Below are 26970 nucleotides of genomic sequence, written 5' to 3' on the forward strand. Positions count from 1 at the left end.
AAATATTCATTGAGTACATACTATGAGCCAAATCCTGTTCAGGGCATGTATGTTTAATTTGTATTATAAAATGATGCTTGTACAAAGTATAACAAATTGAAACAAGGGGAAAAAGAAATAAAAAAAAGAAGTCAAATTGCACTACAAGGTTTATAATGAAAATCTATTTTCTTGCCCCACCTCTCCCCCATCTTTGAAGTCCCCCTCCTTAGAGGATTCAGCCTTCCAATGGTATCTCTCCCATCTCCCTATCCTTTCATTATTGTTATATCACAGGTTTTAAACAATTTGATTTCAGTGTTTGCTTTATTATGAACTTAAAAATATTATTTACAGTTGAAATTTTTATAGAACTTCTGGTTTTTCTTGGAGTTAATAACTGCTTCACTTTTTTAAAAATTAGCTTTCAATGTAACTATCACTAATTCTTTCTTCAAACTCTAAAAACTGTAACACTCTTCTCAGTTCAATTAAACACATGAAGTAACCTGCCAGTTACTTTTAGTTTTTGTTCTTCTAGGAGACTAGAACCCTCAATCTTCCTGTTTATGCAGGGTGGGTTGCTCAATAGGCCACTGCACAGCTACCATTTGGGACCTCCTTTCACCATCACTTTCAGAGTTGCCAATTTCCTGATTTCTATTTTCCTTTTTGTTTTGTGTTCTCATTTGGTTGGGTGATATACTAATGAGATATCTGAGAAAGGGTGCATGGGAGGTAAAGTTTTTGAGAACTTATATATCTTAAAATGCCTTTATTCTATCTCATATTTGACTAATAGTTTGGCTGGGTATAGAATTCTGGTATGGAACTCATTTTCTCTTGAAATTTTGAAATCATTGCTTCATTGTCTTCTAGCTTTTAGTGCTGCTATTAAGAAACCTGATGCCACCATTTTTTTTGCAAATCCTTTGAATAATATGTTTCACATCCCTTCAGAAAGTTTTTAGAATCTCTTTTTATGGGTTGTCTTGATATTTCAATGTACCTTGATTTCTTAGTATTTCTTTTTGGGCTGCTATAACAAAATGCCACAGACTGGGTGGCTTATAAGGAACATATATTTATTCCTAACAATTCTAGAAGCTGAGAAATCCAAAATCAAGGCATCAGAAGATTCTTTGTGTGGTGAGAGCCTGTTCCTGGTTCATAGACAGATGGCTGCCTTCTTATTGTGTTCTCATAGATCGAAGAAAGAGGGCTCTTTCTGGAGTCTCTTATAAGGGCAATAATCCATTCATGAGGATTCCATCCTCATGATGTTGAAACTTCTGGGTTTTTTACATCTCTTTTCCTATTTTTGATCTCTTTATTTTTCTCTTCCCTAAAATAATGCCTCAACTATATATTTCAACTTTGTCAGTAATTTTTTTTCCAATTTGTGCTATTATATTTTTAGTCCCCAAATATTCTTGTGTGATTCTGGAAACATCTCTCTGTGTTCATAGTCCAGCTGTGTTGTCATTGTGGTCAAATTATTTAATCTTGGTCAAATTATTTAATCTCTCTGTGCCTGTTTTACTCATATGTAAAACAAGGGTAACAGAACCTAACTCATAAGGTTGTTATGATGGTTAAATGGTTTAAAAGTAGAACATTTTATATATTACCTGGCACATAATGAGTTCTATATAAATATTAGATGAATACAATAAATAAATAGCTCCTTGCCTTTGTTTCATGGATGCATTATCTCTACTTATTCCTCTGGGAATATTTCTTCCTGCATTTTTTATGCTTCTTCCATTGTTTGTTTGTTTCCATATCTGTCTTCCATGTTAGAAGCACTTCTCAAATGTAGTTCTTGGTTGTCCATTCACATTGAAAATGAAGTCTACTGAAATAAGATAAAGCCTATTATAAGTCAGTTGGAAGCCATGTATATTGCTTTTCTGCCCTAACAAATTACCAAAGATGTAAGGCCTCAAAAAATACAGATTTATTACCTTATACTTCTTCAGGTTAGAAGTGCCACTTGGGTCTCACTGGACTAAAATCATGGTGTTGGCAGGGCTGCCTTTCTTGGAGCTCCAGGACAGAATCTGTTTGTTGGACTTTTCTCATTTCTGGAGGCTGCCTGAACTCCCTGGCCACAGCCCATCCTCCATATCCAAAGCCAACAAAGTAATTGAGTCCTTCTCATCAGATCACTCATTTTCTTTCAGTCACATTTCCCTCTGTTGCTTCTGTATTTTTTTTTTTAAGGTCACATTGGGCTCACATGGATAATCCAGGACAATCTCTCTACTTTAGATTTGACTGATGAGCAACTTTAATTCCATCTGTGGCCTTAATTCTTCTTTGCTGTATAACCTAATGCATCCAGAGGTTCCTGGGATTAGGCTCTGGACATCTTTGAGGAACCATTATTCTGCCTACCATACTGTGCATATATGAATCTCATAGACCTGTAGTCTTCACTGAACAGCAGTCTTGCTCTTTCACTGGGGGACCCCTGACTATCTGCATGGGTTGAAGTCAGGGAATCAAACTGGCTGCCTGTGTTTTAGAGATTAGTGGAGGGATCCCACTATTTGGTAGGTAGGCTTTCTACTGATCTCCAGTTCCCAGTGCCATACCTCTCCTCATCCCTCTGCTTGCCTGTTGGACCCAGGTTAGTGCCTCTTAAAAGACTGAGACTCTGATCCCTTTGTAGGTCAAGGAGGGACAGTTAGTTGCCTGGCTGTGTGCAATAGGAGAGGATGCTGGAGATACGATTGCTCCCTATGCAGATCTTTTTTTCTTTCTTAAAACTGTTTTGACATAATTTCAGACATGTTGTGAAAATTGCATTCAGTACAAAGAATTTCCTTATACCCTCCACCCAGATCGCCCAGATGTTAACAGTTGCTATATCATTCTTGGTATATGTGCAAGATGGATCCTGTTTTCCTGATATGTCCATTAGTTTCCTGTTGTCTCACTACCATGACTTTAGTGGCTTAACCTGCACAAGTTTATTATCTTATAGCTCTAAAGTTTATTATCTTATAGCTCAGAATTTGGATATTGGCTTCATTGGGCTAAAAAGGAAGGTATTACAGGGTCTTTCTGTAGCCTCTAGAGGAAAATCTGTTTCCTTGCTTTTTCTAGCTTCTGGGCCACCCATACCCCTTAGACTCTGGCCTCATCCCTCTATCTCCACACCCAGCAAGCTAGCATCAAGTCTCTAACTCTTATTCCTATTTTGCCTCCCTTTTCCTCTTTTAAGGACCCTTTTGATGACATTGGGCCTACCTGGATAATCCAGGATATACTCCTTATTTTAAAGTCAGTTGACAAGCAATAGTAATTCTATCTGCAACCTTAATTACCCTTTGCCATGCAAAGTAACATATTCAGAGTTATGGGGATTGGGTTACAGACATCTTTAGGAGACACTGTTCTGTCCACTGCAACATGTATCCACCATCTTTAAGCACATCAGTATTTCCTGGAATAACAAGATATCTAGACTCATTTTGTACTTTCCTTTCTCCTGCCCTGGAATTAGCCATCTGTTATCTCATTTAGTCTTTATAACAACAACAGTGATAGATGCTATTATTACTCATATTTAACTAATGAGGAAATATGAAATACAGAGAGGTTAATTAATCAGTCTACGGTCACACAGTTGGAAAGGTTCTGAGATAAAGAAAGGACAGGAACCCAAGTGTGTCTTATATCATGCCTGTGCTTGCAACCACTTGGTGTAGATTGCTTGGTGTAGGACAGAGACCTCACCTTCCAAAGAAAAACCCATTTTGAGGTGTTGATATGGGAAAGTAGAATCTGTATTTACTACCGATAATACATATAAATATTTTACAGTATATATTTGAGTTTGGGAAACTGGGATATAAATGGTATGATTGTTAAGCACATAATAAGAGCTTAACAATTATTTCTTGACTGATAGAACAATGAACTGTGTGATAATATTCTTTTATTGTCTTTGAGTAAATGAAAATTTATGTGCTGAGTTGTTTTTTGAGATAAGTACTTTTATAGCAATCAAGTGTATATATTTTACAATATAGTTTTAATATTGAGCTTTACAACTGAATTGTGTTCATAATATGAGCTTTAAGCAACCTTTATTCACATTCTTGATGTGAGTTAGTGATTAATTTAAGGATTGACTCAGATAATATTTCCTTCACAACCTAATTAATGATGTAGATTTTGGCATAATATTTACTTAAAAATTTTCTGTGTGCAAATATCATCTATGAGACTTAACAACATGGGCCAGACTTGACTGAGCCTAGTATAACAAGAAATTGTTGGGATACTTACCACCTGCCCCAACATGCATTTGTGGTAGAAATAAGCCTTCACCCTTACAGCCTCTCCAACAGGCCTTGTAACTATAATGGCACTGGCAGGTGTCACCGCCGTAGAAAAGCCAGCATCCCCATGAATAATATTATATTAAAAAAATCAATCAATCTACAGTTTCTGTTATGGCCCCAGCATTATTTCTTGCAATAACAGCAAGCTCAGAGTTTGTTAGTATGTTGTTAACAGGTCAAAGACCTTTAGCTGATTATTATTATTATTTTTTGAAGTATATGGAGCAGTTGTCTCTTTTCCTCCCACAAATGCCGCTTTGGAATTGACATGGAAATGTTGATGGGACTCATAGCCTGAGGGTGAGTCCTCTGGCCCTGAAAGCTGGCAGGAAATGGCAGGATTTTGTAGGGTGGGCTGGTGACTCACGTCACGTTGTGTCATCTCTTCTAGGAGAGCCAAGGAAGTTTTATTATTCGGGATGTGATGTCATACAGACCAAGGAGGTCCCATGGCATTCAATTAGGCTCAGAGTCATCTTTGCTCCCTTCTGCTTTGTCGCTGTCTTCTCTTCTCATCCCTGGTTGCCTTTTCTCGTGTTCTATTTCTGCTCTCCCCTCACTCCTGTCCCTATTCTGAGCCCCCCACATTTTTTCTCAGACTCCTCTCCAATGACACAACCATGCTAGTCTGGTTCTCTTCCGGCTTTGAGCCACAAAGCTAGGTGAGCCATTTGTTATCTGGGGCTGTCCCTGGGAAGTAGTCTGGGAGTCTTTTGTGAAATTTCAACCATCACTGAAATGGGACAGGTGATGTTTTTCAGACTGCTGTGATTCCCCCCAGCTTTGTGGTGGGTCACAGATGTTTGCTATATGGGTCCTGAAGTTCTTGTAGAAGAGTCTATGATTTTCAACCCCAAATGCCACTACAGTGCTGGGTTAAAATTTTGCTTTTTCAGAATTTAGGTGCTGTATCTGAGAATAATCTAGAGCAGTACTTCTCAAACTTTCAAGTATTATCAGTGGGGATGTTTTAAAGTGCCAATTTGGAATCAGGAGGTCTAATATGGGACCCGAGGACCTCGTTTCTAAGATGCTGATGCTGCTGGTCTGAGAATCAACTCTGAGTAGCAAGAACTAGAGCAAGCTGACCTGGGGGCTCCTCGGAAATGTCCCACATTTTTCTTCTGGATACCTGTGGAAACTGCCTGTGATCTTGAGTGAAATATGTAACTCTTTTTTCCTAGAATTTTTCTAGAACTTGTCTCTTCACCCAAACCACTAAACATTTGGCTAAAAAAAATTAAGGAAAAAAGATGTGGATAGATACTTTATGTCGTTTCTTAGTGATGGTTGCTCTAGAAATAGTATTAGCGTACCACCCTTGTGACCATGTATAACTTACAGACTAAAAAACAAAATTGAACACCCATAAAAAGACATAAAGATAAGATCTCCATCACTCCATGTGCAACTCATGGCGCCATTCCTTGGGTCAGGGAGGGGACTTATGAATGTCTTGTTGGGAGGAAAGTTGTAATATATCAAGTAAAAAAATATGAGCTATATTTATGACTTTTTTTTATCTATCACTGAATGAAAAGCCCTTTTCACTCATTTCATATGTTTTCATTTTCACGCTGATAGATGAAGAAAACGTATAAGACATCCTCTTTTCTTCTTGACACACTTTAATCCAATCAACCTTCAATTTTCTGTCTTTTGCCCTGAGCAAACATCACAAAAAAGACAATGGCTCTAAGCTGCCTAGGTAGTTCACCTGAGGCAGGCCATAGTTCTACTCAAATACCAGTAGAGACATATGTAGCTGTATTTTTTAAACATATTTTTTCAATTTGATGTGTATTTCCTGGACAATTTCCTAGCATGCATATTGTTACTCTACCAGAAGTGTTTAGAATGACATAATACACTAATTTACAAGGGAAAATGACAGGATAGTGAGGGATTCTAACCTAAAACTGAGCTTTGTGAGACCAGTCCACACATGTACAGGTGTGTGTGTGTGTGTGTGTGTGTGTGTGTGTGTGTGTGTGTGTGTGTGACACTGTTGTTTAGGGTGGGGTGGTAGAGGGCTGTGGGAAGGCTGACAAAGCACTGAACAGATCTGGCGTTTTGGTTCCCAACTAAAACATGCAAATCCTCAGAGCCTCAGCTTTCTCCTACATAAAATGAGAATGTAAGTGGTGCAATGTAGCTGTCTGCTTCACATGTCTGTTTTGGAAATCAGTGAGATAATGCACACAGGTGAGGTAAAGTAGAAAACCGTGTATACACCTCTGGTAAATGTGATTCAGGTATGAATGCATCATGTCTGAAGACCACGAACTCAATCCTCACAAGCTTCGGGCCAGCATCAGTGGAGGACTCAGCCAATCTGCCTTTCTTCCAGTCGGGCCCCAGTTTCCCCAGTTCTTTTCCCCAATGGATTCCTGAGTCCCTTCACATCTTCCCCTCTGCAGCTGCTCTCCCAACTCTAACCCGTGCTGTTCCTTTGGCTTTGGTTCCTCAAGGCAACTACTTACACAGAGCAGTTGTGTGTGGCGTGTGGTGTGTGGTGCTTGTACAGCTGCCATAGCAGCTGCTGTCTTTTGCTGGTCATACAAAGACTCCCTTGCAAAGCAGGCTCACTAAGTCCAATATCAGATGATGCACTTGTTCTTAAGATTCTCTCAGAATTCTTGCCACACAAAACTTAGCACTAACAACTTTCCTTTTCCGACGTCCTGGTCTCAGTGACCTCACTGGTCTTTTCTCCTGCGTCCCTGCTCATTCACGTTTGTCAGTCCAGCTTTTCTCCTCTTTTTCTCTGCCCTGGACTCCCTGTTTTGTTAAGCCTAGTAAGGAATTCTGCTTTCTCTTGACTCTTGCCTCAGGTCCACAGAACACAGGTAAAGCAGTTCACCAAGTATCACATCACGCTCAGAGGACATCTCCTCCAGCCCTCCCCCTTTTCACATGGGCTGAATTGTGTCCTCCAAAATTCCTATGTTGAAGTCCCAGGCCCTAGAGCCTACAAATGTGACTCTGCTTGGAGATAAAGTCTTTAAGACATAAATTAAGTTTAAATGAAGTCATTAAGGTGGGACTTAATTTATATGGTGTCCTTACGAGAAGAGCTGGACACAGACACACTCAGAGAAGACCATGTGATGACACGGAGGGAGACAGCTGTCTACCTGCTAAGGAGAGAGGCCTCAGAAGAAACTGACCTGGAACTTGAACTTCCAGCTTCCAGAATTGTGAGACAATACATTTCTGCTGTTAAAGCCACCCAGTCTGCTGTACTTTGTTAGGGTAGCCCTAGCAGACTAATATGACCAGTAAAACTATAACATGAGCCACATAAATAATTTAAAAATTTCTAGTAGCTACACTAAAAAAGTATAAGGAAATAAGTGAAATTAATGTTAATGATATGCTGCAGTTAACCAAAAACATGCAAAGCATTATCAATATGTAACCAACATAAATAATGGAGTATTTCACGTTCTTTGTTATTTTCATACAAAATTGACATGTATTCATCCTGACAGTACACCGTAATTCAAATGCTCTATCGCCATATATGACCAGGGGCTACTGTGCTGAGCAGCATGGCTTGGATGGCACAAAGCCCTCCTATACATTTTGAAATGACCACCCCTGCTCTAATGTGGGTCAGCTGGAATCCAGGGCAGAAGTGGAAAGGACTAGTTTAAAACTTGGCCCTCTCTCCACTGTGAATGACACCAAATTTCCCTCCAAAAGTTCAGGAGGCCAGAGTCAGTGTTTTGAAACCTATTTTCCCCCTTCCCATCACAAAGGATCATCGTGAGGGAAATATACATAACAGGGTCCTGTACCAGTGGCTCTTTTCAAACCTAATTCAGACTTTCCCAGCCCGGTTTGGCAACGGTTTACCTCTTGTCCTAGCTAACCACACAGCGGGGGTAGGGTGCCCTTTCTCTCTGTTTCTCCCATTGTTCAAGGCCCACTCTGTGACCCTGTTCTTAAGGAGTTCCTCACCACTCCAGGCTGCATCTGCTCTGAATCTTTCTAACATGTGGAGCCAAATAACATAGATTGAAAATCCCAAAGTCCATTCTGAGTTTAGTACCTCATGGTTGGGGTAAAATGGATTTTCAGTGCTTCTGTGGTTTCTTCCTCAGAAGACATTCTTCAGAGATTCCTTAGCTGAGCGTCAATATGGCTGTTTCAAGGGGTGATTTGACAGCTCAAGATCAGATTTATTTTCCTGTCTGTTTCATATGAATATCATTCTAGATTGTTTTAGTGTTCAGTCTATATTGCCAATGGGCACTCAAAACATTGAAAATTACATGGAAGGGTAATGGAAAAAAAATTTTAGAACAGGAAATCTCTGTAAGTCAAGCTGAGTCTGCAATTGTGCCTCCCCATAATTACTTTCCTTTGTAATGCTTATCTCCTTAAAATATATAGTATTTGTATAAATATACATTTGCATATGGACAGTACATATGCATTAGTAATCTGAGCAGAGTAGTTTACACTGTGAATGTACCCCCTGTCTTTGTAAAGAAATCCCATTAAAACATATTTAATACCATATTCTTTCTGGGCTTAAGCACATGCCCCTTTTTTTCTTTCTCTGTGGCATTTAGTTCTTGCGAACCTCCCTCTATTCTGCTACCTTGGAATTGAGGACATTCTTGGTGAATTCCCTTTACATTTTCTTTTTTCACAGAGGAAAGTAGAGCAACTATGTTTCCAACCTTTGTAAATAATTAAGGTCCTTGAGTCCTTGTATCATTCTGGTTGCCCTCTGTTGTACCTTCTTGATTTCAATAATATTCTTTTCATATTAATGCGATCCGTCTTGTAGGACTGCTCTCACTGCATTCCAAATGGAGCCTGTCCTCCAGCCCCCTCCATTATAACACAGTAATTGTCGTTGACCTGCATTCTGTGCCTGTGCAGCCACAACTCCATTTCCTACTCTTCAGCTGCTGGAATTTTCCCCTATTGCTTTCTCTTCCTACGCTATTTTTATTACCCAATGACCCATTATGCCTCAAACTTCAGGGTGATCTTCATCTCGTTTCTGTCCTTAGTCACAAATAGTCACCTGTGCAAGGCAACTGCTTACACTAAGAAACCAGGCCAGCTCAAGAAGTGTTTGGAGACATTCAGACATGAGGCAGCCCTAATCAACTCATGAGGGGAAGTAGGAGGCAAATTGCTAAAGTTTTCTGGGTGCAATGGAAGTAACAGCCATACTCAAAGAAGGCCACTGCCATGGTGGTTCCATTGCCAGGAACGAACAATGCCCCCAACAGACCCATTCTGTGAGCTGCTGTGATATGTCCTTTTCTGATGCACCTGGAGTCTCCAAGTCTTCTCTGTGACTCTATACTGTGCCCAGCTTCTGGTTTACTTGTTGGGTTACCAGAACATTCTTCTTTCTTGACTCCAACACACTATCTCTAACCACTCCAAATTAATCAGCACATGGTTGCCAAAATAATTCTCATGCCTAGCACTGGGATCTTGGTATTCAGTGACTGAGTATTCCAGTGGCTCTTCATGACTCTAATCAAATAAATCTTCCACTCTTGCTGTTGGAAGCCTCCAGCAACTTGAACTGGATTTGCCTGCAGGAAGTAATCTTATGCCATGTCTCTGACATCTTGTCACGCACCTTCCTCTGCTGGATTTGGGCCTCTTTCATACGTTTGCTCCCTTCTCCGTCTTCCCAGTAATCTTTATGTTCGAACATCTTCCTAACACCTCCCAAATCTCATTTCTCCATTTCTTTAAATTACTAAATAAAGTTCAATTTCTCTTACTAATTTTACATGGATAACTTCACCTAATCACAAACTATTATACCAAACCTATGCTTCTGTTGAATATATTCAAGTAATAACAGGAAAATGTAAATGTTTGTTTAAAACCATGCATGTTGGGAATAACTGTATTCAATTTAGACATGTATGTGCATTCTAGAAGTGCCAAATCAACAGGGAATTTGGAGTTGCTTTATCAATGACAGTCAGCTAATCTGCCAGTTTGATCTCAGTAGATAAAATCTAATGACTTGCAGTAATTTGGTTAGCACATTGTTAGTATATTTTTTAAAACAAAATTGAAACTATTATAAATACGTGGTTAGCAAAAACTTACCCTTTTATCCAATGACTCCTAAGGGATTTTGAGTGTGTGTGCATGCATGTGTGTGTGTGTGTGCTGACAGAAAAGTGGGGATAGATATCAAATGACTTAGGATTTTGAAGATCACACATAGCTGAGACCCCCTTTATGCCAGTCAGGCTGTCCTTTGATGAACTTATCTTGATTTCAGTGATTTTCTTTTCTTATTGATGACATCCATTTTATGGGTTGTATTTATGGCATCCTAAATGGAGCTATTCCTGCAGCAACTTCTGTAATTGGTCACACTTATTGAACTGCATTTCATAGCTGCCCAGTCATGATTCAAAGGGTGAAAAATAAAATATTTGAATGCTAATTTTATAGCTTTCCTCTCATCTCATTCCCTATTTTTGGAGGAAAAAAGTAGGATATATACTTGACTGGTGATTTTGTGGTGAGAAAAGCTCTCATCCCTCTAGTGATAATGAAAGTGCTTCCAACCTTTCTGGAGGGCATTTTGCCAGTACATGTCTGCAGCCTGTATTTCTCATGCAGAAACCTATCATTAGGCAACTAGAAACATTGTAAAAAATTTATATGCAGTGGTGTTGCATTGTATATAGATGGTTGGATTATGGTTATATTGTTTATGGGATATGGTATAATCTTCCTCTGTTATTCTAAGTCACCATTGGTAGGTCTATGTCCAGAAAGCAGAAGTTTTCATAACTTCCCATGCCAGGCAGAGACAGGATTTTATGACTTTTTTCAAAATTAGAAAACTTGCTCTAAAAATCTCAAATAGTTTCTGCCTTCTAAAATGGGGAAGATTATTCATTGTTGACTAAACAAATGATATGCTGGTGGCCTCCTCCCCAGTCCTGGACTGTACACCTCTGGATTTTATTTTAATGAGCAGATAATTTTCTTTCTCATTGAAGCCCCTGTGATAGCCAGTTTCTGTTATTAGCAGCTAAAAATAATTCCTAACTGATGCAAGAAACTTATATGAGAGTTTCAAGCTGGCAGAGTTTGGAACATCCAAGTTATAATTATAAATACTCTGAAACTATTTTTTTATTGCACTTTGGAGCAAAAGTAGGGCTCTGTGTGTGGTGGTTTAGATAAGCAGGAACAATACAACAAATAATGGTATAGAAATCTATAGTTTGAAAAGCATGTCCACACATCCAATTTCATCTAATCATTGCAAGGAACTTGAATAAGGGATTAATGAAAAGGAAACCTACCATGTTATTTGGGGTTCTAGCTTCAGATCTTGGACTAGCTAGTCCTATGACTTCAGTTGAGTATGGTAAAAAGACAAATAATCCCATTTTATGGAGGAGAAACTGAAATATATGATAAAGTTAGGTGGCTTTTCCAAGTCCTTAGATTTGCTGACTTCAAAGGTCACATTTAGCCTTAAAATTCTATCCTGCTAATGTATTTCTGACTCCAGCCAAATACCGACTACTTCTTCCTCAGTATCCCTGAACTTTGTTGAAGCTTTCTTTCCTTTTGCATTCTGTATAAGAGGGGCTAAGGCTAGGTGAAGGAATATAAGGCTAGAAGAGAGGGTGGGAAAAGGATAACTAGGCAGAGAGGTCCATGTCTCAAGAAAAATGTCAGAGAGCATATGTCTTTGTGGAAAGGAACACTATTTCTACAGATGTAACATGCAAATGCAGGCTCCACTCATTTATTTTACCTGCTTTGCTCCCTTAGATATTTGGGTTTGCAGTCCTGGACTAAGGTGAACTTGTTTCCAGGAAGATCTTATTGTGTGACTATCAAGTGGGAAGTAATTGCTGGTTCACATTTGGAAGTCAGTTTTACAGAACAAACCATCCAAAATATCTTTTCACATACCTTGGCTGAAAGATGAAATTTCTTATAAATGATGGATCCTATATGTAGTATTCTTAAGGAATAGACACATGCATGTGGTATTTGTGAGGTATAGTCAACAGCCATTTTAGGTTAAGGCTCTAGATCTCTGCTGCGCATTATACTAGCTACTAGGCACATTTGCTGATTCCATTCCAACTTGATTTAAATTGAATAAAATTGTAAAACTTGGTTCCTGAGTCACATCATTTTAAATATTTGTTTCTCATGTGTGGAAGGTGGCAACCATATTGGACAATGTGGCTGACAAGAAGGGAGAGAAATGGTGTAGGATCACTTTCAAACAGGCAAGTCCAGGTCAAGTTGCTGGAGGCCTTCAAGGCAAGAGCAGAAGAAGGAGCACAGGTAAGAAAGAAATCTTCCTTCTGATGAGTTTTGGCAGTTACTTTGTTACTACAGCAAATCCTAAATTAACCTGTCTAATATAGGTATATATTCCCTGTCATGTGCTACTTTGCAACCTCTGTTTACACTTTATAAGCTTGTCAGATGCCTAACAGCTTTTCAATGCAGGTATTACCCATAGACTGTCAGGTCCATGAGGGCAAGAATGACATTTGTTTCATTTATTGTTGACTCCCCAACACTTAACTCACTAATTGACATATATTGATTAAATAATACATAGATGATGAATGAATGAAAGAATGAATGAGACATAGAGATGAGAGCTAGTTATATCTTCTTTTTCTTTATCACTGTATACACAGCACTCTATTTATAGTATGTCGGCAAACCCCACTATTATGATAATTACAGAGGAAGATAAGGTTGAGACATTACTTACAAGGAAAATTCAAAGAGCTGGAGCTGGAAGGAAACTTAGACATCATCCAATTCAGGGTGTCTCTAAGTGAGTTCAAGAGAACATCTACATTGAAATAACCCAAGGAGTATTTGAAAAATTAGGTAGGTCAATGAATGGGGTCAGCTGAAGACAAGTCTGCCATTTGAAATGTCGCTTATCACCGCAAGGGAAAAGGAGGGCTGAGAATCAAGCATGAACTTTCCCTGGCAAACGGGATTGCCACATACCATTTCCACTACAAATCCAAAGTTCTAGTGATGGGGCCTGGCTATTTGCACTTTTAGCAAGTGCCTCAGGTGATTATTATATACAGGAATTTGAGAACTACTAAATTCATTCAACAATGTGGGAAAGGCAGGTGAATGTGATCACACTGCCGTCTTTATTGCTCTATGGGGGCTGATGGTTAATAGTGACGGTACCTTCATGAAATCATGTCCAGGGAAAAATTGCCCCACTGATCCATGTTGCTACCCTTCCAAGGTGTTGTTACAGAAAGGGCTTCACAGTTGGAGAGCAGAGTGAGTAAGACCTCCCTTCTGGGCTCAGACCCTGGTTTCCGCTCTGGCCCCACCACTTCCTAGACTCCCAGATGTAAGCGAGCTGTGTACCCTCTCCAGGCCTCACTTTCATCGTGTATAAAATGAGGGAATAACAGAATCTATTTCAGAGGAGTATCTGAAGATTCAGTGAGATGATACATATAAAGTGCCTGATATATAATATACAGTCAATGTATATTAGTTACTTTAGTTCTTATTTTTCTAAGTTCTATGCTTTTGCCTATTCTTTGGAATACTTATATTATTGTTTTGAAAAGACTTATAGTCTGTTCATGGTATGTGTTCATGGGAAATTAAGTGAGAGCTTCAGTGTAAATAAATTCATAGCACTTCACTGACCTTTATCAGATTATCTTTTATGATCCGTGAAGACCTTGCTTAAGTAACTCCAATATGTGTAAAAATGCAGATTTACACAGAAGACATAGTAATAGGTTATTATTTACTTTATGAATATAATTCTTCTTTTTTTAAGTAAGGGTTTCCTAAGATCAATTTGGATAAAGAATTCCTTATTGGTATAACAAAAAAAACGGTTTATATGAAATTCTCCAGAGATATATTTATTGTACAGGTTGAAGAGGTTCTTTTTTATTTATGTCCTTCTGAAGGCTGCCTTCTGATGTAATGTAACACAGCTCACTGCTCATCAGCAGAGCATCAGAGCTCAGGTTGATTGGTTGGTATTTCACTTGTGGTATGAGTTCAGAAAGGACATCAAGTTTTAGAATCATAAGCAGTCAAAGGGAACATCACTTCCACTGATTCTCCACTGCCCGCACATGGGTGGAGACCAGCCTGAGACAAAATTCTCACTGGTCCATGGCACAATAAGAAAAGTGAGGGTAAAGAGGTTTCCCTAAAACTAAGGTTCTTCAAATTCAAGGGCTGTTCTCTATTTGATATTATGCTTCCTTTTCAGGGGTTTACCATTTGCTATCTTTAACGAAGTGTTGGCTATAATTATGACCATCTTTTGTTCTCTTTACTGGATAAAATCAAAAGTTGGCACATCTACATTAGACCTTACATTAATTTTTCACATTTTATTTTAAAACTCCAGAAATGACTAAAATTCAATGCTGATTTTAAAAGAGATATCAAGGATCAGAGAAAATAGATAACCTGTACAAGAAGACACAGCTAGCGTTAAAGCTATGATTTGAAACTTCTCCGGATACTTTCTGCCCCTGAAGGCATTTTCTTATCACTGTCTTTTACGGCTCCATCCTTCCAGCCTGCCTTTTTGTTAGTCACCTAGTTTGGTGAGGTTTGTATTTATGTCCCATTGCTAGAGATTTGCTTCTGGTGTGGGACAGCCCTTCCTCTTGGTGACATTACCTTTTTTGTCCTTTTATAAACATAACCTGTTTATTTAGTTGTTAGGATTAAGTAGTTATTTATTTATATATAATAAAAAGTTTCTTTGAAATTTGCTTTTCCTTATTAATAACATGAAGTTTGGCCCTCTAAATTAATGCCTCACACTGAGAACCTGTGGAGGGAGATGAGGGTAGCTTCTTAGCCCAGGAAAGTTATAAATGATTAAATGAAACATTGATAGGCATATGAAGGTGTGTGAAATGGAATTGTTTGTTTCTTAAAATATAGCCCACCTTTTCCCCTTTTCTTGAAAAGTAGGCAATTAGCTAGATTAAAAATTAATACAAAACTCTGCTCCCTGAGGCTTCTTGAAGCCGTACGTAGCCCCTTCTTCATATGTATTGCACCCTCTAATGCCTTGGGGCCCGGTGCAGAGCACACCAGCAGGCAGCCAGACGCGAGAATGGTTTCCTTCTTTTCCCTTCTTCCTCATTCCTCCCTCCCTCCTTCCTTCCTTCCCTCCTTTCCCCCCTCCCTCCTTCCCTCCCTCCTTCCTTCCTTCCCTCCCTCCCTCCCCCCTCCGTCCTTCCCTCCTTCCCTCCTTCCCTCCTTCCCTCCTTCCCTCCTTCCCTCCTTCCCTCCTTCCTTCCTCCTTCCTTCCTTCCTTCCTTCCTTCCTTCCTTCCTTCCTTCCTTCCTTCCTTCCTTCCTTCCTTCCTTCCTTCCTTCCTTCCTTCCTTCCTTCCTTCCTTCCTTCCTTCCTTCCTTCCTTCCTTCCTTCCTTCTGTTCTTCCTTCCTTCCTTCTTATAAAAAAACTGAAAACGTATCTGAAAATGAATCTCTTGTAGAGAGATTACAGGGGAAAAATATTCCTGTGGTCACATTGAGGGAAAAACCCGCCATCAGCCTGGTTGTGCCCAGGAAGCGAGGCTTCTCCCAGAGCACCGCGCGCGGCTCGCTGAAGCCGGATTACTCTGCCCAGCTGGGCGGTCTTGACATGCTCTTCGCAGTGACTTCCCGAGCCCCTGAGCCAGAAGGAGGTCAGTGGTCCAGCTCAAGTTTCATCAAAGAGACCGTAGCCCTTCCATGGTGCTACCTTCTAGTTTTTTCTATTCATCTCTGGTTTTGATTTACCTCTATTTTACTCTCCAGGGTGAAAAAAAAATCTTTTCAAAGGGTTCTTTTCAAGTCCTGGTAGTCATTTGTGCAGCTGTAAAGACTTTTGACTGTAAATGTTTATATGATGTCCATCATGTGTCCACTCCTTTCTAATTTACCTGCTCCTGTTCATTTTATTACTATGCTGTGTGAGAACATGCACGCATACATAAATGGTCATTGTGTGTGTGTGTCTATGTATATGTACAAATATTTCTATGCTTTCCTATGTTCACATACACATAAAGCATAGAAATGAACATATATATAAATGTAAAATATATTTATTCACACATTTGAAATTCGTATCTTACAGGACAAGCATGAGTACTTTCTCAAATCAATACATTTTCAGATTCACAGATACGTCGACAAAAAAATAAGCAACTAATAGCTAAAAAGAAGAGAAAGCATCCTGTGGAAAATAATACATAATAAACCAGAGAAGGCTGACCCTAGCATGCACACATCCTGCAGTGCCATCACATATTTATATATCTGTATGTTTTCCTACTCAACTAAGCTCTTGAGCTGAATGTAATTAGCATCTTTTCTGGCTATTCTGAATTGTCCTGTTCTACTGTGGCTATTGAGTAACAGAAAGGCAGCCCTGCTTTAAAGTATAAATTTCAAACATATATATATGTGCAATCCACTTTCAGGACTCCTATGGAACATTATTTCCTCTTTTCTCTCTCCCTTCTTTTTTCTTTAATTTGAAAAATGCCTGCAGTAGGCTCTGAACATTCCCTCACTACTTGGTCTCTCGCCCTGCCCTGCGAGGCTGCTTATTTAAGTCCTCCAGCGCTGGCAGCTCTGCCTCGAGGCGGCAGGCCCTCTGTTGCTACTCCCCAGGCCAGAACAGCCAGCAGTGGTCTGGATACAGCCACTGGACAGTGACGCGGCGGACAAGGAAACTGAAACCAAACAACAGCTACAAAGAGCAGAGCAAGATTCTTTCCCTCTTATTTTTCTTACAAGAGAGATAAAGGCGATGAGAATTGGTTGATATTTGATGAATTAGTTCTATTCAGAGGAGTGCTATCATTTTAATGTCCTTTTTTTTTTTGAAATGCACCCACAGTCTCTGAATTCCCATTAATGCAAAGTTCAGATAAAGCTGATGAAAAGCATCTTCCATCTTGATAGTTGCCATGGCAGATGGCGCCAGCCTTTATGCTTTTATCAGTATTAGTATCAGAACACACTTTGTGTTCCAAGCTGAGATAAAAATCACTGAAGCTGTACCTGGAAGAGGCAGGGCCACCCTGCAGGCCCCACTCTTCTGTGTCGTTTGAGAACTGCCTGCATAAAAGCCACACACAACATATTCTTGTGGTTCATTAGTTCATCAGTGCTGATGGCAGTCTGCAAACTTGGAGGGTGAGACAGGGCCTCTAAAAGATTGCTCTACCCTTTGTCACCTTTCCTTGCACTTGTCCCCTCGGAGTGTAAGGAGAAGCACATCACCATTTCTGCCAATCCTGCTGGCCGTCTGAAAGGCCTGTGGGGGACACCCAGTGTCAATCCCAGGAACCTAAGAGCAGTGTGGAAAAGAAAGAGCCCTTTGAGGACTTTGACCTGAGGGCCCGCAGCTTTCTGGCAGGTGCCTTAGGACATGGTGAGGCCCACATTTTTCTTCTCTCCCTGGCACAGCTGCTGCTGCACAGTGCCACATGCTGGTGACGCAGGACTGAAACCCTGCACCATCTCCCACTCTTGGCCTCAATCCAAGTTCTGTAGTCTCCTGTATGATGGCGCAATGGGTGCTTACTTATTCCAAATGTCTCGAAGATGTGACTCCAGAAAGTTAAAGCTTTCCACCAGCAAACATTGACAGATTCTCCCCCACCTCTTGCTTCCCTCTCTTTAGTTGTGCCTGCAATTATTTTTGGTAACATTGTTGCCTGATAAATAGAGGGGTTGTGAGATCTTAAGATGCAAGTGTTAGCTCCACAGCCCGGTATACCATTTGCTTGGTGCATGGGTGGAAATGAACAGAAACAAAGAGCAGGAAGGCAAGGGAGTTATTTTAAATTAAAGTTTACATATGTATCTATATGACATTAATAATAAGGGTTGGGAGCCATTAGTGTTGGCTACACTTGCTTTTCAGGCACTTCCAAGAACAGTTTAAAAGAATTTAAAACATGAGTAGACAAAACTGACTTTCTTATTTTTCCTCCCTTGTTTAAAAGGACCAGATTCAGGGACCAGGATCAAATACTGGCTCTGTCCTACACTAACTGCGATTTGGGGACACCTCTGTAACTTCCCTATGGCTTAATTCCCTTATTTGTAAGCAGTACATTATACTCACATCCCTCTCACAGGGTGACCATGAGGCTTCAGTAACATCACATGTGTAAAGTAGAGGGATGTAAATGCTCAGTTAATGCCAGCAATTGCTACTAATATTATTTCTATTACTTCCTTATTTATTAGCACTGAAACAGCTTTAAAAGGGATACATGCCATTAAACCTACCTCACCCGTGGCATCTCTCTAAGTGGGGGCCTTGACTACTGTTTTCCAGAATTCTAAACATTCAGCCTGAGCTGTGGTCTCAGCCCAACGCCAAGTCAGGTTCCTAGCCGGCTTTCTGAGATGCCTCCACTTCCTGGTGGATGTTGCATAGCCTGCCTCTTCCTTAGGCCCTGGGTTGGATGAGTGAAGGTCAATCATTAATTCACATCTGCTAATTTATTCTACAGCGTATGGTTTATGAAGGGCTGTCACAGGAAGGGGGGGAGGGATGTCTGTGACCCCAATTTTCAATGCAATGCCCAATGCCTGCTTACACCAGGCTGTGTTATTGGTCCAGAAGAAAGTGAAAAGAAAATGAGCACTTTCAAGACTCTACTTAATAATTAATACAGTCTTACACTTGAAATTCAGATGATACATCGCCTTTCTTCATTTTTAAGTGAGGTAGAATTTATCACAGTAAAGTGAACTTTTTAGTGTGCCGTTCTATAAGACGTGACAAACACATACATCTCCATATATACAACCATCTCCATAATAAAGATACAGAGTAGTTTCATCATTCTAAAAAAATTCTCCTGAGTTTTTTTTGGCAGACAGAATGCCCCACACTCATTCTCTGGCAATCACTGATCTCTCTTCTGTGTCTATAGTTTTGCCTTTTCAAGAGTGTCATATTAATAGAATGATACAGTATGTAGATTTGGGGAACTGGTTACTTTCATTTACCTTAACATATTTGAGATTCACCTATGTTCTGTGCCTGTTGGCAGTTTATTCCTTGTTATAAAACAGTATCCCAAGGCATAGATGTACCACAGTTTGTTTTTCTGCTATATAGTTGAAGAATATTTGGGTTGTTTCCAGTTTTGAGCAATTACGAGTAAGATTGTTCTAAACATTCATGAACATGGTTTTGCGTGAACATAAATTTTTATTTCATCTGGGTAAATACTTAGGAATGCAACTGCTGGTAGAATGGTAAATGAATGTTTATCTTTATAAGAAATGGCCAAATGCTTTTCCAAGTAGCTGTACCATTTGGCATTGCACCATACATGCATGAAAGTCCTAGCAGCTCCATATCTTTGCCCATGCTTGCTATGTATATGTTTTTTGGTTTCAAATTTTAGCCTTCCTAGTAAGTAACTAGTGGCTTCATTGTGGTTTTACCTTGTATATCCCCAGTGAAATGATGTTAAGCATATTTTCTTGTGTATATTTGCCATTTATACATTTTTGGTGAAGTTTCTATTCAGATGTCTTGCCTATTAAAAAAATAGGGTTGTTGTCCTCTTATTATATAGTTTTGGGAGTTTTTAAAAAATATCCTTGACACAAATCCTCAGATATGCAATTTGCAAATATTTACTCCAAGTATGTAGTTTGTCATTTAATTCTCTCAACAGTATGTTTCAAAGAACAGAATTTCTTAGTTTGAGTTCAATTTATCAATTGATTCTGATGAAAATAGCTTTTCATTTACAGGTCATGTTTTCACATATCTAAGAAATCTTGCTTTATGAAGCACAAGTATTTATATCTGCATTTTCTTCTGGTAATTTTATAGTTTTAAGATTTACATTCAGGTCTGTGATCCATGTGGAGTTGATTTTTATATACAATTCAAGGTACAGATCAAAGTTTTATATTGTTCTGTTTTGTTTTCTATATGTGTCCAGTTGGTCTAGACCCAGTTATTAAATATTTCCTTTCTCCATTAACTTACTCACCCTTTATCTTTTCTTGAAAATCAGTTGACCAAGCATATGGGTCTATTTCTGCACTTTCTAGTCTGTTCCATTGATCTGTACATTTATTCTGTTTTCAATACCACACTGTTAAAATTACTGTTGCTTTATAGTCCTAAAATCAGATAGTATGAGTGATTCAACCTTGTTTTTCTTTATAAAGTTGAAAAACTACATAATGTAAATTATACATACATTTTCCAATTATTACATGTCAAGCATATACATTTTCTTAAGATATCATTGGTGGGAGACACCTACTTTTGCCTTGGGGATTTTAGAAACATGGCAGGATATGTACATGTGTAGAAAAGATGACAGAAACTACTAGAAATGCCCAGAGACCTGAAGACCACTTGGAACTGTAATCAGATGGAATGTCTTGGTAAGGCTGTCGAGAGTTACCTACATTAAAAAAAAATAATCTTTATGTTTTTGTAGATACCTGTCCAAAAATTTAATTCAGATAATTTTATCCCCACTAGGCTGTTGCATGCAATTTCATGCATAAACAGAATATGACAATTCTCTATAGCTCACCATTAGGAAGGACTTAGTGTTAAAAGCTTGCCTTGTATAATATGCCACTGTTTACAAAGTTCTCTTATGTATGTAACTCCATGAAGTCCCCACAACCAGCCTTAGATTGCATCTTCCTCTCCCCACTCTGCAGAGAAGGACTCTTCAGAGAGTTCAACTTACTGACTCATTGTTACTGGCAGGAAGTATCCAGGTTAGGATTCTACTTAAGCCCTTATATCACGTCTTCTGAATCTGTGCCACAGCTCAACCCTACTTTAGGAAGTTCAGTGGCATTCCTGAAGGGCAATAGGACCTTGTAAAAACCCCTTGTAAAAAATCACTGTCAATTTCAGCCAGAATCAGATCAGCTTTAGGAGTATTGGCTTGAATTATTAGCTGCCCTTCAATGGCCAGATTCCACTCCACTGTGTCAAACGTGACTTCAATCCTCCAGAGTTAAAGGTGGAAAGTCTAGGAAATTCTCACTGTAACCCCTAAAACTTGCTCCTCCATTGGGCTGAATACAGGTACCACTGAGGCAATTTTTGTGTCATTGTGGTAGTTATTAGTGACCATCAGTCACCCTGAGTGAGAACTATGAGTTTCAGTATTTGACAGTTTGGCACCAAAGTTAGGCAATGAGGTTATACTCTGTAGTCAGTTTCTGCATTTTACAGCTACAGAATAATTTAGACATTTACTCAGCCCAGAAAATACTCAAAAGAACCTTTGTGGTTCTCAAAGAGAGGTTCAGAGACCAGCAGCCTCATCATTATCTGAGAATTAGTTAGAAATGCAAATTTTCAGCTCTGCCTCAATTGATTTCATTTAATTTTTTCCCTTAGCCAGTGAACAAAATCTCCAAAGAAGGACAGCCTAAGAAGGGGAAACATATTAGATCATCACAGAACTCATTTGAAGATATTAGGCACCATAAATAGATTAATCTTAAGAGAACACTGACATTACCTATTGGAGCTGGAGAGTGGTTCTAAGATCAATTTAGTAAATTAAACCACAAAATTCTGTTTAAGATGGACTCAGATGCCAGGTTAATTTATGCTCCTTGCATCGGTGGTGAAAGTAGGGCATCTCTTTGGATAGAGAATGCTCACAGTGGTCTCAAGGTTGTAAGAGTCTCTTACTGTACTTTCTTTTTGGGAGAAAAAAATCCAGACACATTTCTGATGGGAAGCTGTTCTTGGAATAAGAAAATGTGTCTTTGGCTTGCGTTTTCATTTTCACAAGACTCTAGGTTTATACTTTTCAGTTTGAAGATCGGAGAGAAACGAAGAACTGTCAGGAAGCCTCTTCCTTAGATGTGTCCTCCAAGACAGCAAGCACCTTCGTGTTTTTTTGCAAGAAGAGATAGAAGCCAATTCTTCCAAATTTATATAGCTTTAGAGAGTGAAGAAATCTTAAAAAGCATGAAGGGTTCTTTAAAGGGAATTTCATTTGCATTTTGGGTGAGAAAATATTTCCCGGTGAGAGACTGTCCTGTGTTAAAGAAGTTAAGTATTTCTGGTTTCTGGTACTAAGCACTAATAGCATTCCCCAGTTATTATTATAACAACAGCCTCCCAACATATTTCCAAACACCTCCCCCCAGGGTGGTACCTCAGTGTAGGAACTTCCTCCAGCCCCATGCTCTTATCATCACGGAAACTGAAATCTTGTCAGTTAATGGCAGCACCAGACTTTGACCCTGACTTTCTGACCTTCAGCCCCAGTATAATGTAAGTGCCAGGAGGGCAAGACTTTTTGTCTGTTTTGCTCACTGCTGGATCCCCAGGGCTTAGCACAGTTGTTAGCACTTAGGAGGCACTCAATAAATATTTCTTGAATGAATAAATGAATAAATGAGTACATGGGTTGCTACACCTTCTAGGATACCATCTATGAGATCCACCAAGACCAAAGTGATTGCCTGTCGATGATTTCCAGGGCCCTGAGCATAATCATCTTTCAGGCAACCAAAGATGTAAAGTCCATGGTCAGAGATGAAGGAGCCACAGAGTAAATGGGATTCTTCAAGGCAGTCCTACATTGTCACAGAAACTTGACTTCCAAATTAAATTCAGGACCCCCACTGATGTAAGATGTCCGGTATTTCCATTAGAATAATAATACCACAACTGAAATTTTGTATTTATGTGCATTTTTGTGAAATGAGCCATCTATTTATGGATCATAATGATGACGTCTCTGCTACAAAAGAGTCCAAGCCTGACATCACAAAACGGCCCACACTCTTGGAATGTGGCCACAGGTACAGCACCCAATATGCTGTTGCCTCTTGGGAATTGACAATTCCACAAACTGCTCTTCAGAGGGTGTTTTCTTTATTCATTTCCCCAATTAAAAACCTATCTAACGATTGTTCTATGCTTTTAAGTTCACTCAAGAATATTTCTGTGTTCTTTGAGAGGATATTCAATACTTTTATAAACAGCTAACTAATGAAAACAGCATTTACTTAGGAAACATGTTTTGGAATATGCTGGGTTGTCTGATGTTCTTTGTCTACTCGTATTACACTTTAGCCTCACATCAGTGTTTGGAATCTCGTCTTGCATTGTGAAGCCAGGTTGAGTGTTTTCATATGACAGTGCCTCACAGTTCACATTTAATGCCTGGGTGAGGCAGGTGAAGCTTTGAAAAGAAAAGAGGGGTTGACAATCTAGAGAGTGACGGTATAGTAGTAAATACCTGAGCTTCAGTGACCAAGACTCTGGGCACAGTGAGTTACCTTTTCTTCACTGTGAATATTTATTTGTATTGCACTTTTAGGTCACTTAAATTATCTTATTGTCCCCATACCCATAACCATTTTCCTTATAAAACCTCAGTTCTTATCCTCATTCTTCAGTCTGAAAGACTGAGCTATAAAGCTGTTGATTGCATACAGTATATTAACCAAAACAGGATAGTTTTGGTTATGTTGTGGTAACAAACATCCCCCAAATCTCCATTGACTAGTAAAAACAAAAGTTAATTTCTCATTCATGTCACATGCACCACACAGCTGGGCTGGGGGCTCTCTTCCACACAGAACTCATAGACCCACCTTATCAACACCCCAACTGGAAGAGATGTCTTCTTCAGTCACTGGAGTAGGAAGAGACACTTGGAGGGTCTTGCCCATCTCTTTTGCCTAGAAGTGACTACACCACACTTTTCACAATCCACTGGCCAAAAATGGTTACACTCTTCTGCATGACAACAAGGTGGTAAAATGCCTGGAAGAGAACCAGACTTAGAAAGCACGAGAAGTCTCTATCACAGGTAATGAAAACTTGCTGCCACTTTCTGTAAGGACAGTTCCCTGAGATAAATGAATTTCACAACCAATATGCCCAGGCTCCAGTATTGTGTAGACTACAAGGAATAAAAACACATGACTACAACACATTTAAATTTGTTTTCCTCCTTTAAGTCATGTAAGTCCAAATGGTATGTTAAAGAAAGATGTTATCAAATCCTTTATGGACTAGGGTGGAGTAAACATGCTCCTAAGTGTACATATATAAATACACACATACATATGTAGTGGGTTTGCAAATTAAACTGGATCTACAGCAAAAAAAGTACTTTTTTGTTATAATAATTGAGTCTTTCACATTACTCCACTCATTGGAAAGTGGGAGAAATATTAACTAAATGTCCAATTGCCTTAAAGCTTAGACTGATGCAATAATTTTATCAGTCTCTGAAAATTGCTTATTTTTCCTATAATCTTCTCTACGTGTTCAGATGAATGGCGGGAGGATATAGGATTTACACAGCCTCCTGATGTTCAGAAAAAGAGCTTTCGTGCCTTGGGCTGCTCCTAGGCAGTGTTGGGTCTCTAGTTTATTGATGTGGGAGGTCATCTCTCATCTTCACAGACCTCTGGGTGTCCTCTGGCCTCTGATGTTGGAATGTGAGGTACCCATGGTCTTCTCCTTGGCCTGTACAGTGATCCTGATGATAAGCCATGCCTGACATGTTGGCTTCAGACTTACCTTTGAGCTCCGGTGGGAACGGCCCTTCATAGTCACCCCCAACCGATGCTGCGGCCACTTTACCTGCTTCAGTCATTTTCCAGAGAGAGCGCGGTAGCTACTTTCCCACATTTGGGAGAGACAAATGTCAACTCCTCCCTGTTTGTCACCATGCTTCGATGCCAAATTTATTTTAATGTGGTTGCATTCCAGATTAGTGAATATAATCTACAAAGCATCCTACTTTCAGACTACTAAGTAGACTGTTAGAGGGAGGGGCATCAAAGCACCTCTTTCCACCTTTACTACTATCCTCGATTATTAAACAATCCTCCCTCTCCAGGTTAAGCTGAAGAGAACCAGGGGTGGGGATCTTCCTACCTGGCCCTCCCGCTGCTCTCTCTGCCTACCCACCATCCCCTGGAGCTGGAAAGGGACTGACTTTCTGCCTTCTTTTTCCTGTTTAAATTTCCCTCCAGACCATCAGATCTGGCTTTCAATATGCTAAATTTAGACAATTGTTTCTTAATACCAGGGTCCATATCACAAGATGATTGTCTTGCTGTAAGATCTTTTTCTGAATGTCACAAACTGAAAATCACCTTTATTTCTCTTTATTTTCCATGTGTAGATCACTTACCTAGGAAGACTGGTACCCTAAATCAACTAGGGTAAGAGATCTATACTTGTAAACACAAAAGAGAAAAGCACCCTAATTATTCTCAGCCTAATAGCACTATGACACGCATGTGCAAATTAGAGAAAATTAATATACTTTTGGATAAAAAAAGTGTTTCATTTACTCAGAACTCACATCAACTTTAGAATCTCTACCAGTTTAGAATTTGACTCTGTGTGCATGTGTGTATTTTATTTCATTTCCCCTAATAAACATTTCCAAATAACCTTTTGTATGTTAGGCTTGTCCTGTAAAGAACACAGCCCATTTCTTCCTTGAGGCTCAGAAACTTAAACAAATAGTAATCTCATTCAACAGTTGCACTTGAAGAAGTATGCAGACAACGTCATGGGGGCAAGGAAGAAAATTTAACTTATCTTGGGGATGTCAGGGAAGTAGCCCCCGAGAATACGACATTTTAGATAAGTCTCACTTGATGTATTTCTCTAAGAAACGGATGTGAAATGGGCTGGGGTCATTCTAGGTATGGGGAAAAGAAACAGCACATGCCAAAGTGCAGAGGTAGCACAAAACATGTCACTTTGGTGCTTCCTATGTGGCTGGAACATATGGTGTTTGAGGTACAGGTGGGGAATAGTTCCAATAGTGGTAGCAGATGAGAAAGAAAATGTAGGAGACTGAGATCAAATTTAAATGCGCTTGTTCAACATGCCAAACAAGTTTAGCCTCTTCTCAAGCGTTATGTGCGCCATTAAACATTTTTAAACAGAGTGGTGATATGCTCAGATAATCATATTTGAAATTAAGAAAGATCAGAGGAGAGGATGAATTGGAGGAGAGGTAAGAAGCAGGAAGACCACTCGAGGAACTATCCAGCTGAACCGCTGTGGGGTCACTGGCGCTGTGTTCCCAGCTTCCTTTTCTGCACAGTGGTAGGACTGCACTCGGGGCCCCTGATGAGGTTGGGTGTGGCTCTCTGCATGAAAAGTGAGCTGCGGTGTCCTGTGTCATTTCTGGGTGTCAACTTCAAGAGGCAGCGTGTGACTCACCTTTCCTGCTCAGCCCCGCCCTGGCGGCCACAGCGCCTTAGCCTCGGTGTTTGAGAGGGCTTACGACGAGCAGAGCCCCAGATGGCTTGTGAGGTGTGTGCAGGAGTGCCGAGTGTGTTGGGTTAGGCCCCTGAGATCTGGGGTCCGCTCATCGTCACTGCGTCATGTCCTAGACCATCCTGGCCACCAGGCCAATAGGGGCCTGAACTAATAGAGACTGAGAGGTTTAGGAAACATTAAGGTTTAGAAATGACAGAGTCAATGTCATGGAGGGAGAAAGGAGAGGCTAGAATGACGAGCAAGCTTCAGCTTGGTTGAACCATGCCTATCCATTCATGTGCATTGATTTTGCCTCCCATTGAA

At 39.7% G+C, this 26970-nt stretch overlaps 1 long non-coding RNA gene across 2 annotated transcripts; it reads right to left on the reverse strand.

The window, feature by feature from the left end:
* Positions 1-129: 129 nt before the first annotated feature.
* On the reverse strand, positions 130-25055 carry LOC140846440 (uncharacterized). 2 transcript variants are annotated; one of them, XR_012125534.1, is made up of 3 exons: positions 24940-25055; positions 24003-24174; positions 130-1834 (listed from the first exon to the last, which is right to left on the reverse strand). It is a non-coding gene; the product is annotated as an uncharacterized lncRNA (long non-coding RNA). The 2 variants fall into 2 exon arrangements; XR_012125535.1 differs by lacking the exon at positions 130-1834 and adding an exon at positions 18802-20818.
* Positions 25056-26970: the final 1915 nt, after the last annotated feature.

The sequence above is a fragment of the Manis javanica genome, chromosome 15, assembly GCF_040802235.1.
Source record: "Manis javanica isolate MJ-LG chromosome 15, MJ_LKY, whole genome shotgun sequence".
In the NCBI taxonomy this organism is placed as follows: Eukaryota; Metazoa; Chordata; class Mammalia; order Pholidota; family Manidae; genus Manis; species Manis javanica.